This window comes from Sardina pilchardus, chromosome 11 (genome assembly GCF_963854185.1).
Source record: "Sardina pilchardus chromosome 11, fSarPil1.1, whole genome shotgun sequence".
In the NCBI taxonomy this organism is placed as follows: domain Eukaryota; kingdom Metazoa; phylum Chordata; class Actinopteri; order Clupeiformes; family Clupeidae; genus Sardina; species Sardina pilchardus.
The window spans coordinates 15,612,987-15,624,571 of NC_085004.1; the positions used below are offsets into that span (position 1 = coordinate 15,612,987).

The 11,585-nt window shown below is 39.8% G+C and overlaps 1 long non-coding RNA gene across 1 annotated transcript; it reads left to right on the forward strand.

Annotated features, from left to right (window-relative positions):
* The first annotated feature begins 911 nt into the window (after positions 1-911).
* On the forward strand, positions 912-8,681 carry LOC134095923 (uncharacterized). The gene is made up of 3 exons (XR_009940651.1): positions 912-1,136; positions 5,741-5,859; positions 7,089-8,681. It is a non-coding gene; the product is annotated as an uncharacterized LOC134095923 (long non-coding RNA).
* Positions 8,682-11,585: the final 2,904 nt, after the last annotated feature.

Sequence of the window (11,585 nt, forward strand, 5' to 3'; positions counted from 1 at the left end):
TTTTTTTTCATTATTTTGATACTTAACGTAGTCACATTACATATGAAAACAACTTTGTAGGCTTAACATATACATTTAAAATTTGCTGGACTTAACACAATTTGCCTCAAATTCCTATGTCATTTGACTTATCATTGTTTTTCGGGCTCCTGGCTTTGAAAGTAGTCTGGTCACAACCCCGCATATGACATCACACCCACACTGCCAATATTATTTAACCCCTTACATCCTAGAGATCTTTTGGCAATATGTTTTAATAGACAAGTCATAACTACATTGGAGATATGAAAAAGCTTAGCTGTCCCACTTTACCCATTGTCCCACTTTACCCATGTTCACCCTAATCATATCATTTGATATTTTGTAGGCTATTCAAATATTTGCCTATGTAATAATGTGATAGATATAGGCCCCGGTATTGCAATTAAACTATTTCAAAAACAGATTTTGTTTTGGCCTCAGAATTTGGCCCTCAGTCTGTATACTTGAGGGTTGGGACGGGCACTTATGTGGTGCCTGGAATCCTATAAATCAATTTACAAATAAAGCTGCCACTTTGATGGCTCAAAAACACGTGGTTGTAAAATTAACATAGGCCTAATAATTGTTTTACTGATAAATACAAGAAATTGCAACAAATAGATGTTTTTCAAAGTATAACAGATTTGTAAAGTGTCGGGACAGAAAAGTGTGCGTTTCTGTAGAATGGCCCAAAGCCTAGGCTACCAAGAATGCGAAATTTGGCACAAAACATTTTCTTGCCTGCCAGCCTGGCCTGATGGAAATGAGGCGTGTCACGTGACTTGGGGGTTGGACTTCTCAAGAATTTCAGGTGAAGAGCCCTACGTAATCAGTTAAAAGTAGCCTACCTCTAACGGGAATTGTTTGGACTTCCTCCAGTTTCCTGCTGCACATCTGTGGGGATGGTTTGCGTTTGACTGTTTAGAAACAAACATTTTGGCATATTGTCGATAGGTGTTAGTGGTGTAGCCACTATGTTAGGCTAGGCTAGGCCAACTTCATCGATAGCCACTAAACGGTCTTGCAGAACTAGGCTTCATTTGCGCGCTTGCGTATTGTCAATTCATATTATATTATTTGAATTTGGATGAATGGCAACTTGTATCGCGGTCAAGGTAAGTGGCCATATATTATCGTAGTGCAATTAGGCCTGTAGACTTATATGCATTGATTTATCTGACAAAGGTCATATAACATTATTATAACAATGTTGTTAAACTGGGTTTCATCAGGTCCATTTCTACAGTTATGTTAATCAAGCACCATGCAGTCTGCATTCATAATTTAGGACCTAGGTGCTTGACTGTATGTAGAAAGGGACCCGATGAAACCCATGAATTCCTTTAAAACCTGACGGGAACTCCGTCATGCATTCAGAGGTGTAAAGATCAACTCGTGTCTAATTTCATACACTCACTCATCTGTTGGAAAATAAGGTGGAAGGGTCAGATGTCAAAACAATGCCCGGGGCTATCATCGTTCTGTCTCTTTTTCTATCTTGTCGGTGTTTCACTCATGGCAAGGGCGAAATTTCCCACAAAGTATTTCAGTCTTGCCAAAGCCATAGAGAGAGAGAGAGTTGCGACACGCTTTGTGTCGCCGCCACGCGATCAAAAGTTCCAAAAAACCTGCGCTGAATGGCTGGAAAAAGCGCTGCCATTTTTTCCTATGGAGGAGTGCTACTCTGTTTTATCTACCGCTCTGAACTTGCCAGCCTGTTGATGATAAGGCGTGTCACGTGATTTGAGGTTGGACTTCTCACGAATTTCAGGTGAAGAGCCTTACGTAATCAGTCAGAAAGCCTACCTCCAACAGGAATTCTCTTGGACTTCCTCCTGCAGTTGCTGCTGCAGATCTAGGGATCGTTTTGTGTTTGACTGTCTAGATACAAACATTTTAGCATAGGCTACTTCATCGATAGCCACTAAACTGTCCTTACGTTGTAGAGCTTCATTTACGCGCTTGCGTTTTGTCGAATCATTTGGCTAGTAGGCCTAGACCTATTGAACTTGGATGAATGGCAACTTGTATCCCGGTCAAGGTAAGTAGCCATAGGCTATATCGTAGTGCAAGCAATTAAAATGTGTAGGCCTATATCTGCATTGATTTATCTACACATTAGGTCATATAACATTATAATGTTGTTGTTGTCAATCTGGGTTTCATCAGGTCCCTTTCCACAGGTGTGTTAATCAAGCATCATGCAGTCTGCATTCATAATCTAGGTGCTTGATTTTATACACCTGTGGAAAGGGACCTGATGAAACCCATGAATTCCTTCTAAACCTGACACGATCTCAGTCATGCATTCAGAAGTGTAAAGATCAACTCCTATCATTTCCTACACTCATCTGTTGAAAATAAGATGGAAGGGTCAGATGTAAAAACAATGCCCAGGGCTATCATCGTTCTGACTCCTTTTCTACAAAGCCAATATGTCTGTATTTCACTCATAGCCTATCAAGGGCGAAATCTCGCACAAAGCATTTCATTCTTGCCAGCCTGTTGATAATGAGGCGTGTCACGTGACTGGAGGTTGGACTTATCACAAATTTCAGGTGAAGAGCCCTACGTAATCAGTTAGTCAGAAATAGCCTAGGCCTACCTCCAACGGGAATTGTTTGGACTTCCTGTAGATGCTGCAGATCTGTAGGGGTGGTTGATAACGTTGATAAGTCATCTCTGTACGACCTGATTTAGTCAGAAATATGTCATTGCGTATGATTCCTACCATGTTTACATTTAGTCTAGTGTTGGTTAATGTGGGACACCAACACCCCCCACTTCTGGTTGGGGAAAATAAAGTAAACCCAACATCAATAAGCTTTTCTCTGTGTTTTTATATTCAGTAGGCTACCTCATTTGCTTTACTGCATTTTGTTGCTTGCACTGTATGGTTACTGGTGAAAAAGCTTCTGATGTTCCTTAGGAGAAACAGAGGAGATCTCAATAACAGTGGATTTATTTCTTCAGAGACAAATAATCACATAGCCTACCTCTAACACAAGCACATGATTGCTGGATTTTGATGCACATGTTTTTTGTTTTGCTTTATTTGGTCTACTAACAGAAATTGGCTTTGCTTCGCTCCATAGGCTAGGTCTAAATGCGTCCAAGTTCTAAATATAGCTTGCATGATGTGCTGGTTTATATGAACACACTGTCATTAAGGCTTATTTATTTGGCTTCATTCACATTTTTCTTGATTGGGCATTTGGGCAAGGCAGGAATGAGAATATACACAACCTAATCAAACCCTAGCCCACATTGTCTCCTACGTGATTGCAGAGGGTGTTGCTGACAAATGTCCCAGATCTCACTGTTAACTGCCACAGCTTTGGTGGGCTCTATCCAAAGAACTTTCAGCTTCCATTGCTCCAGCAAGAAGGTGACTTGTCACGTTCCATTATTACAATGCGAAAGACTGAACGCTTATAACTGCTTTGAAGGTGATTAGGTTTATGCTACAATTCACCCTTCGTTAAGCCATGCCAATGTAGAGTAAGACTATTGGATAAAATATGAGTAGCCTAGGCTATGAGAAGGGGCACAGATAGCCTATCAAAAACATAACCTCTGCTTAACACATTTCAAATTGTTTAGCCTATTGATTTTTATTTCTGTGTTGAGGAGAAGCTAATAGAAACTGATATGTTAAATGTTCAAATTAAATTAAGGCAGAGACTATTTGCACCCGGGTGTAAATAATGAACATTACTATTTACACCCGGGTGCAAATAATCAACATTACTATTTACACCCGGGTGTAAATAGTGTAATAATCAACATTACTATTTACACCCGGGTGTAAATAGTGTAATAATCAACATTACTATTTACACCCGGATGTAAATAGTGTAATAATCAACAATACTATTTACACCCGATGTCTAACATCCATGTTCTCTGTCAATAGGCCTGTGTATTTACCAGCTCTACAGTAGGCTAGGCCTAATTTAGTTTTGAACCGTTTTTAGCTGTTTTGCCATGTCTGGGTTACTTGGAAGTGATTATACTAATATTAGGGTAATGAGTGGTCATGTGGTAGCTTCATCAAAGACAAGCTACTTTAAAGAGTTGTTTTCTGAGTTGTCTTCCAGGCAGCGCTGCCACTGTTGACTTAAAAACACTTAATCCTACTCCTAACCTTAACCTAACCTTAACCCTAACCTTAACCCTAACCTTAACCCTAACCTTAACCTTAACCCACGCCTAAGCGCCTTCCAGGCAGCGTTGGGGGCTCAAAGTCAAAACACAACCTTTCTAACAAGTACTGAAGCCTACTTCTACTTAACTGTACTCATAACTGAAATAAAACCAGTCAATCTTTGACAGGTTCAAAAAGCACACTCTTATTTGCCGCGAGGTAACGTCATCTAAGAAAAAAGATGGTGCGTACTTTGGCAGGCAAAAAAAAAAAAAAATATCTGAGATACGAACCCAACACCTCGTGCATGGTCACCCGGTCACTTTACCGCTGTACTGCGCCCCGTCAAAGAAGAAGGGGAGAATACTAATTGTTGACTCACTTGTTGGGGTTGCTAGGTAACGGTAAACAAAACTAAAAGATCGTGTTTCTTGATTTTGCTTGCAAACGGACGGCTTTACCCGTTGACTGAATAAAGTTTGTGGAAATTTAGCACCACTTTCCCATCTCAAATATAGTTTTAATAATCCTAACTTGTTAGATTTAGGTAGGCCATCTCCTGCCAAGATGGTCCCGCTATGTTGGATAGTACGCATTTCCGGTTTGGGTGCAAATAAGAAAATGCCTCCATTCCACTATTTACACCCGGGTGCAAATAATCACTCCGTTAAATTAATTTAAATTCAAATACATGATTAGTAACTCATTTTTGCTTATTAATTGCTTATATTTCAGTGTCCTTTAGTAACCTGGAATTAGCATTTATCTTAAAAGAAAGTAGCAAGAAACTAATGTAGGACTGTAGCCTACTCTGGAATGGACACATACATATTAAAAGAATAGTTCGGAATTTTGGACATAGGACATCATTTCCAACTTAGCCGGGATGATATAGGTCGGTGAAGACGGTTTTCAGTGCATTTCTTCCCTTCCTTAAATTGCAGTGTTCATCTGATGCTAAGCTGGTGCAGAGATAATGCCTGGAATCCAGCCCAGATTTAACCCTGCCCACAAAATTTGAGGTGTGGGAATTTGGTCTGGACTTGGTCTGGACTTGTTGTTGAGAAGCAAAGATGCCTGAACCAAAGCTGTTCAAACTAACTGCATCAATCAAATGCTCTGGGTGTGGTGATGGACAGATGAGTAATGGTGTCTAGTCTACACATCATGTTTAGGTTGATTTTGTTTACAACAAAAAGCATGTAGAGAAGTTAGACATTTAGATTTCGCCAACGCCTCTGTTTTACAACATTGACGCTGCAATGATCAGAAAACATTAAATGATCGGAAAACAGTGTTAAGGTATTTGTTGAGAAGAAGTATGGTTTGACTGTTCTCCCTACAGGATTTACTGTAGGCTATTTATTTGCTCTGATTGGTTATGTCTATCCAATTTAGTGCAGAGGCATTTTTTCCCCTGTATCAGTTGAAACACATCTCATCTGCATCACTGGGACGTCTTGGGTCCCAGTGATGCAGTACCAGACTCAAATTCGGAATCGAACTGAGTATGTGTACGTCAGGCAACATTTATTAACACATTTGCTTATAATGCTGCCTATCTTTTCAAAGGAACCCCTACAGAGGAACATTCATTCCAGAAATGGATCGCCCAAAGCTTAAACGAAGTCACAGCCTGGATGATATCCGACCAAAATTCCACACATTGGAAGACTGCATTGAGTCTTAGGGTAAGACTTGATACTAACATAATTAAGTAATACGATTGTGAAATATAATCAATTAACCTGATATTTTGACAATATCAGCTGCAAATAATATGACTGCTGAGGTACTACATACACTCAGTAATATCAACATACGGAAAGCAGCGGGTCCAGACGGTGTCCCAGGATGGGTCCTAAAAGTGCCAGGAAGCTGGCTTGGGTCTCCTTGACAAACATCTTCAATATAACTCTCACAGTGCTCTGTCACCACCTTCCTAAAAACTTCCAGACTAGAGACCTGTGGCATTGACACCCATTATCAGGAAGTGCTTGGAGATGCATACAAAAAGGAGCTAGAAATGACAACAGAATGTGAAGAAACAACTATTTTGACCAAATGTCAAAAAGCTCTGTGTATCCAGATATACACTAATATTGCCAAAAGTATTCGCTCACCTGCCTTGATTCACCTATGAACCTCAGTCACATCCCATCCTTTATCCATAGGGTTTATTATGCCATTGGTCCACCCTTTGCAGCCATAACGGCCTCAACTCTTCTGGGAAGTGGCCATCCCCAAACTTCCCACAAAGTTGGGAGCATGGAATTGTCCAAAATCTCTTGGTTAATGCCGAAGCATACAGAGTTCCTTTCACTGGAACTACAGTAAGGGACCAAGCCCAGCTTGAGGATGGCCCCTTTCTGTTCCAACATGACTGTGCACCAGTGCACAAAGCAAGGTCCATAAAGACATGGAGAGTTTGGTGTGAATGAACTTGACTGGCCTCCATAGAGTCCTGACCTCAACCCAATAGAACACCTTTGGGATGAATTGGAGTGGATCCTGAGAGCCAGTCGCCTTTTCCAACATCAGTGTGTGACCTCACAAATGAAAGAATGGTAAAAAAAAATCCCATAAACACACTCCTAAACCTTGTGGAAAGTCTTCCCAGAAGAGTTGAAGCTGTTATAGCTGCAAAGGGTGGACCGGCGTCATAATAAACCCTATAGGATGGGATGTGACTGAAGTTCATATGCGAGACAAGGCATAGCGAATACTTCTGGGTTTTGGCAATAAACTGTATGTTAGTGTGGACTGAAGTAACATTACCATACACACCAACTAGTGCCAGACCAGCTCTCTTGTACCACATGAGGCGTCTGCATTAAATACAATGCAAGCGAATGCAAAAGTGCAGTGTTACACATGCAGTTCTGAGTGTTTACTTTGTGTTCATTTTAAATCACCACAGATGGCAGCAGGAGAAAAGGGCAGTTCTGCGCCTCCACTCCCAGCAGCTGCCTGTAAGAGTGAGAAGATGAAGCTGGTAGCTCAGCACATGTGGACATGAGGAGAGAGATGCATCAGCTTCCGCCTCTGAGAAGTTGTCTGAATGATCTCAGTCAACCCAACGATAAACAATAGGGGTGGCTTAATCGTATGATTTGTTAGGATGAGCTGTGAGATCAGGTTGGTCAACCACTACTCCCAATGCTGGGAAAAGGCTCAGACATGGACATCATGGATGTTTAATTTAACATTTTCAAATATTTGACATGTATTGCCTATTTCAATGGAGCGACATTCACTGAATGGACACTGTCTGTAAAGCCCTCCTTACACTGAAAGACTTTGCAAAGATTTGGAAAAGGTTTTTGAAAGACAGTCTCAGACCCTGCATCTAAAGAAAAATCATAGTCACAGACTAGTATCTTGCAGGGTCACTATTTACAATACTGCAACTAAATTGATAATTTTTTCTCCCCATCATGCAATATCAACAGGAACTCAAATGATCGCATACTCAAAGGCATATTTTTGTGTTTCTGCAACATTGTTTCATGCATGGCATCCCTAACTGATATAGACATGTTCTGTTGCGTGGGATTGCAGACTTATTATACACAAATGATCATATTCATGGGTTTCATCAGGTCCCTTGCCACAGGTGTAGGCTGTAAAGCCAAGCACCTACAACAGAGGCTCTTCTCATTCATCTTTGTATCTATCCTCCCTTCCTTCCTCGGTCCTCTGGCTCGTTCGTGACGTTGACTAGCATTTTAAGCTATTTTCTGCCATTTTTGTGGGACAACTGTTCATATCATTCTCCCGTTTATGCATCTCATTAACTTTTGTTTTTGCATGCAACACCCATTGTTGATGACTCATCCTTGGTTCAGTTCAAAACTGGAGGAAATGTGGGCTGCCTCTAGTCTGGCTATCACCATACTAAGCTCAATCGTTTAACATTGAACATAAGTATGGGGAGTCTGTGCTTCATTTCTTCTGCACAGGAGGTGTGATCAATGGGCATCGTTCAAATGACTCCGTACGCTTGGATAGCCCTTTCAACCAATCAGAACAACGATCCGGTGTGTCTTTGGATAAGCTGGTTTGTGATTGGACCCAAAGGTTGTAGACAGGAGGCAGGGGAGATAGATGTGCAGGTTTCCAGCCTGAGCTGCCGGGTGAAATCCAAATTCGCCGGCAGGTCAGGCAGGGTTCACCCAGCCTACGCTGAATCACTAAAGAGCACCACGGTTCAAAGAATTCCAAACGGCACTGGTTCAACACCGGGTTCCCTGTCGGTGGTAAACCGCCTTAAAAGTCTTACTATAATATTAAACATGGCTGGCTCAAACTGTTATCACCTTATGGTAAATATCTTTGTATGTTCTATTGTGTTACCTTAACTATGAATGTAAATGTATGTTGTATGTGAAAATGTTCAGAGATGAGCTACATTTATCAAAACAACTCTTCCCCTTAAACTTAAAATGCAAGTTGGCATGCTGGTGAATATTTGCTGGAGTTTGAAAGCAATAAAGCACTAGTAGCTACTGTGGCACTGAATCACTTTAATTTTTTATGTTTTTATTTTGCTTTTTTAATGAAGCTAAAATGTAAACACTAACTTGTTAGGCCATGTGTATAACAAATGAATGATTTGAATACATGTCACAGATATGTTATATCTGTAAATCCTGTTTTTTTTATATTTTGACTATTACTCCTCTTTCTCCTGTTTGTTGTACTCAGACATCAAACTCAGTTACATGTTGCCTGGCTTAGTAAGGGTAATATCGCTCCCTTGTGGCTGTTTAACAAATTAGCCTATACCACTTTCCTCATGAAGACAAAAACTGACTTTTCTTGTAACGATTATCCATGACACCCATGGTCGCACACACACACACACACACACACACACACACACACACACACACACACACAGGTTAGACAGTGAATAACTTCCATGGCAGAAAATCCAATATGGCTGAAAAAGACATAAAATATACATTGAATTCGGCTTGGCCCAGGGTTCCAGTGCACATTGTTTGTTAAAAATGGATGAACAGATCAAAAGTTAATAAACACTCATGCCTGTTCAAATTTGACCTGTTGGTGGCGCTAGAGCTCTCCAGCTAGAGTTGCCTACACAGTATCACCACTTGAGCCCCAGTTACGGGTGGTCTGCTGTTAATTTATTAACTGCGAAATGAAGGCTAGCCTGATAATGTAATAACCTCCCGTTGATGCAATCAGTAAAACGTTTATTACATTAATGGGAAATGCACTTTATTACATTATCAGGTTGTAGTACATTGTGATTTTCAATGGACTCAAGAGCCATTTTTTATTACATTATCGGGGTTATTACATTATCGGGGATTTATTACATTCAGTTCTACAACGTGTTCAACTTCATGCGTTTCGCAATAAGGTTTTGCCGGTCATCTATCGTGATTTCGCACGCCTAATTGCTGTGACGACACGATCCATTAAAGTGTAACTGCGCCCTAAAATATGTTTTTTGAGCTGTTGATTGATTGAAATTACTCATAAGGGGTGAACTACACTATTACCAGGGTTAATATTGTTTACCGAGAAAAGTAACGTTTTATAGCCTACTTGACTCTGATTCCTCCTTCTGCTGTTTGTTGAATAATACTCAGACGTCAAGCTCAGAGTTAACCCTTATGTTGTCCTTGGGGTCAATTTGACCCCAAGCAGTGTTTAACATCATAAAATATATGGTTCACTTTTTTTGTTTTGCTTCAAGTTTCATGACTTTTCCTTATTTGAAGGGTACAACAGAGTAAACATGAAATTTGCACAAAAATATGTTTCCAATGTCCTGTAAAAAAAATAGTTACGTTGGTGGTATTGGGGTCAATTTGACCCCATTTTTATGAAACATGATGAAAATGAATATTTGACAAATTATGGATATTATTATTGTAATAGTATGAGAACATGTAGCTATTATCATTATTTCATATACAAGTACATATTACATATAAGTTATTTTGGCAGGTCTGAAAAAGTCCAAAAAGTCAGCCTTTGGGCTGTTGACACTGGATTGGCCATATTGCCAGTCAGGGTTCCAGGGTTCATAAAGGGGTGTGGGGGGGTGGGATTGTTTTGTAGGGCTTTTGATAGTGGTTATTACACTCTTGTTAAGTACCTACCACAAAAACAAATTGGGTAAAAAAAATAATTTTAATCATTTTTGAGAGTTTTTTGTAGCTGGGGTCAAATTGACCCCAAGGACAACGAACGTCGTAAGATTTTAGGACAACATGAGGGTTAAGAGTAGAGCCGCCTGGCAAGGGTAATAACACCCCCTTGTGGCTGTTGTTGCAAACTATGCCATTTTGCACATGAAGACAAAAAGCTGACTTTACTTGTAATGATTATTCATGACAATAACCATGGTGACTCACACACACACACACACACACAAATGTTAGGCAGTGAATAACTTCCATTATATTACATTGCATTATTATTGGACCTTTCAGATCAGTGACACAGGGTGTGTTTGTTTGTGTGAATGAGAGAGTGAACCTTTTTACAGCATATAGAGGCTTGCAGAACTTGCAGCTAAACCAGCAGCTAAAAGGTACAGTACTTTGGCATTATAACAAAATTACTTACAGTATAGGTTTACCTCTATTGACTAGAATCTTACTGGTAAATCTGAATGCTACTGAATACCATACCTCCTAAATAACCTCATGACACTGTATCAATCAAAGGAGCCTAACAATTTAAGCAGGATAGATATTGACAAAAGCTTTTTAGAAAGGATCAAACCATTATGCACTGTTTTGTCTGAACCTGGACGACTCCGTATCATCCAGGAAACCATGAATTCTCAGGCCTATCAACAAATTCTTGATCTGAACCTCATGATGCTACAATAAATGCACAACTTACTTACTTACTTCACATACTTTTGCAAATGTCATATTTTGAGTTTTTGTGAGCCTAGCCACTTTTGTTGAATAATAAAAATACAAAACTTTCTTTTGTTTCAGCAGTGGTTTGGATTTGCGATTGACGCTGTGTGCAAGCCCTGCATTCTTGCTTCCTGGATCCTGTAGGTGGATCTCAAAAAGTTAGAATATCATGGAGAAGCCAGGCAGAGAAATGAAAGGAAACTCCTGTTGGCATTTTGACTTAATTTAGCAGATTATAGAGCTCATCTCAGGTTGACAGTTTTATATAATACATTTTTTATTCTAATATTTCAAAATTCTAGATTTTTCATTTTCATTAGCTGTGGCATAATCATCGATGTTAAAATGATCAAGATTAAAACAAAAAAATGCTTGAAATATTTAATTTGATGTTTACTGAATCTAGATTATATAAACATTTTGGCAACAGAATATGCCACCTTACACATCACTGTATGTCCATTGTTACTTGTCTACTGCGTGTGTCTGAGTATACCTATTGT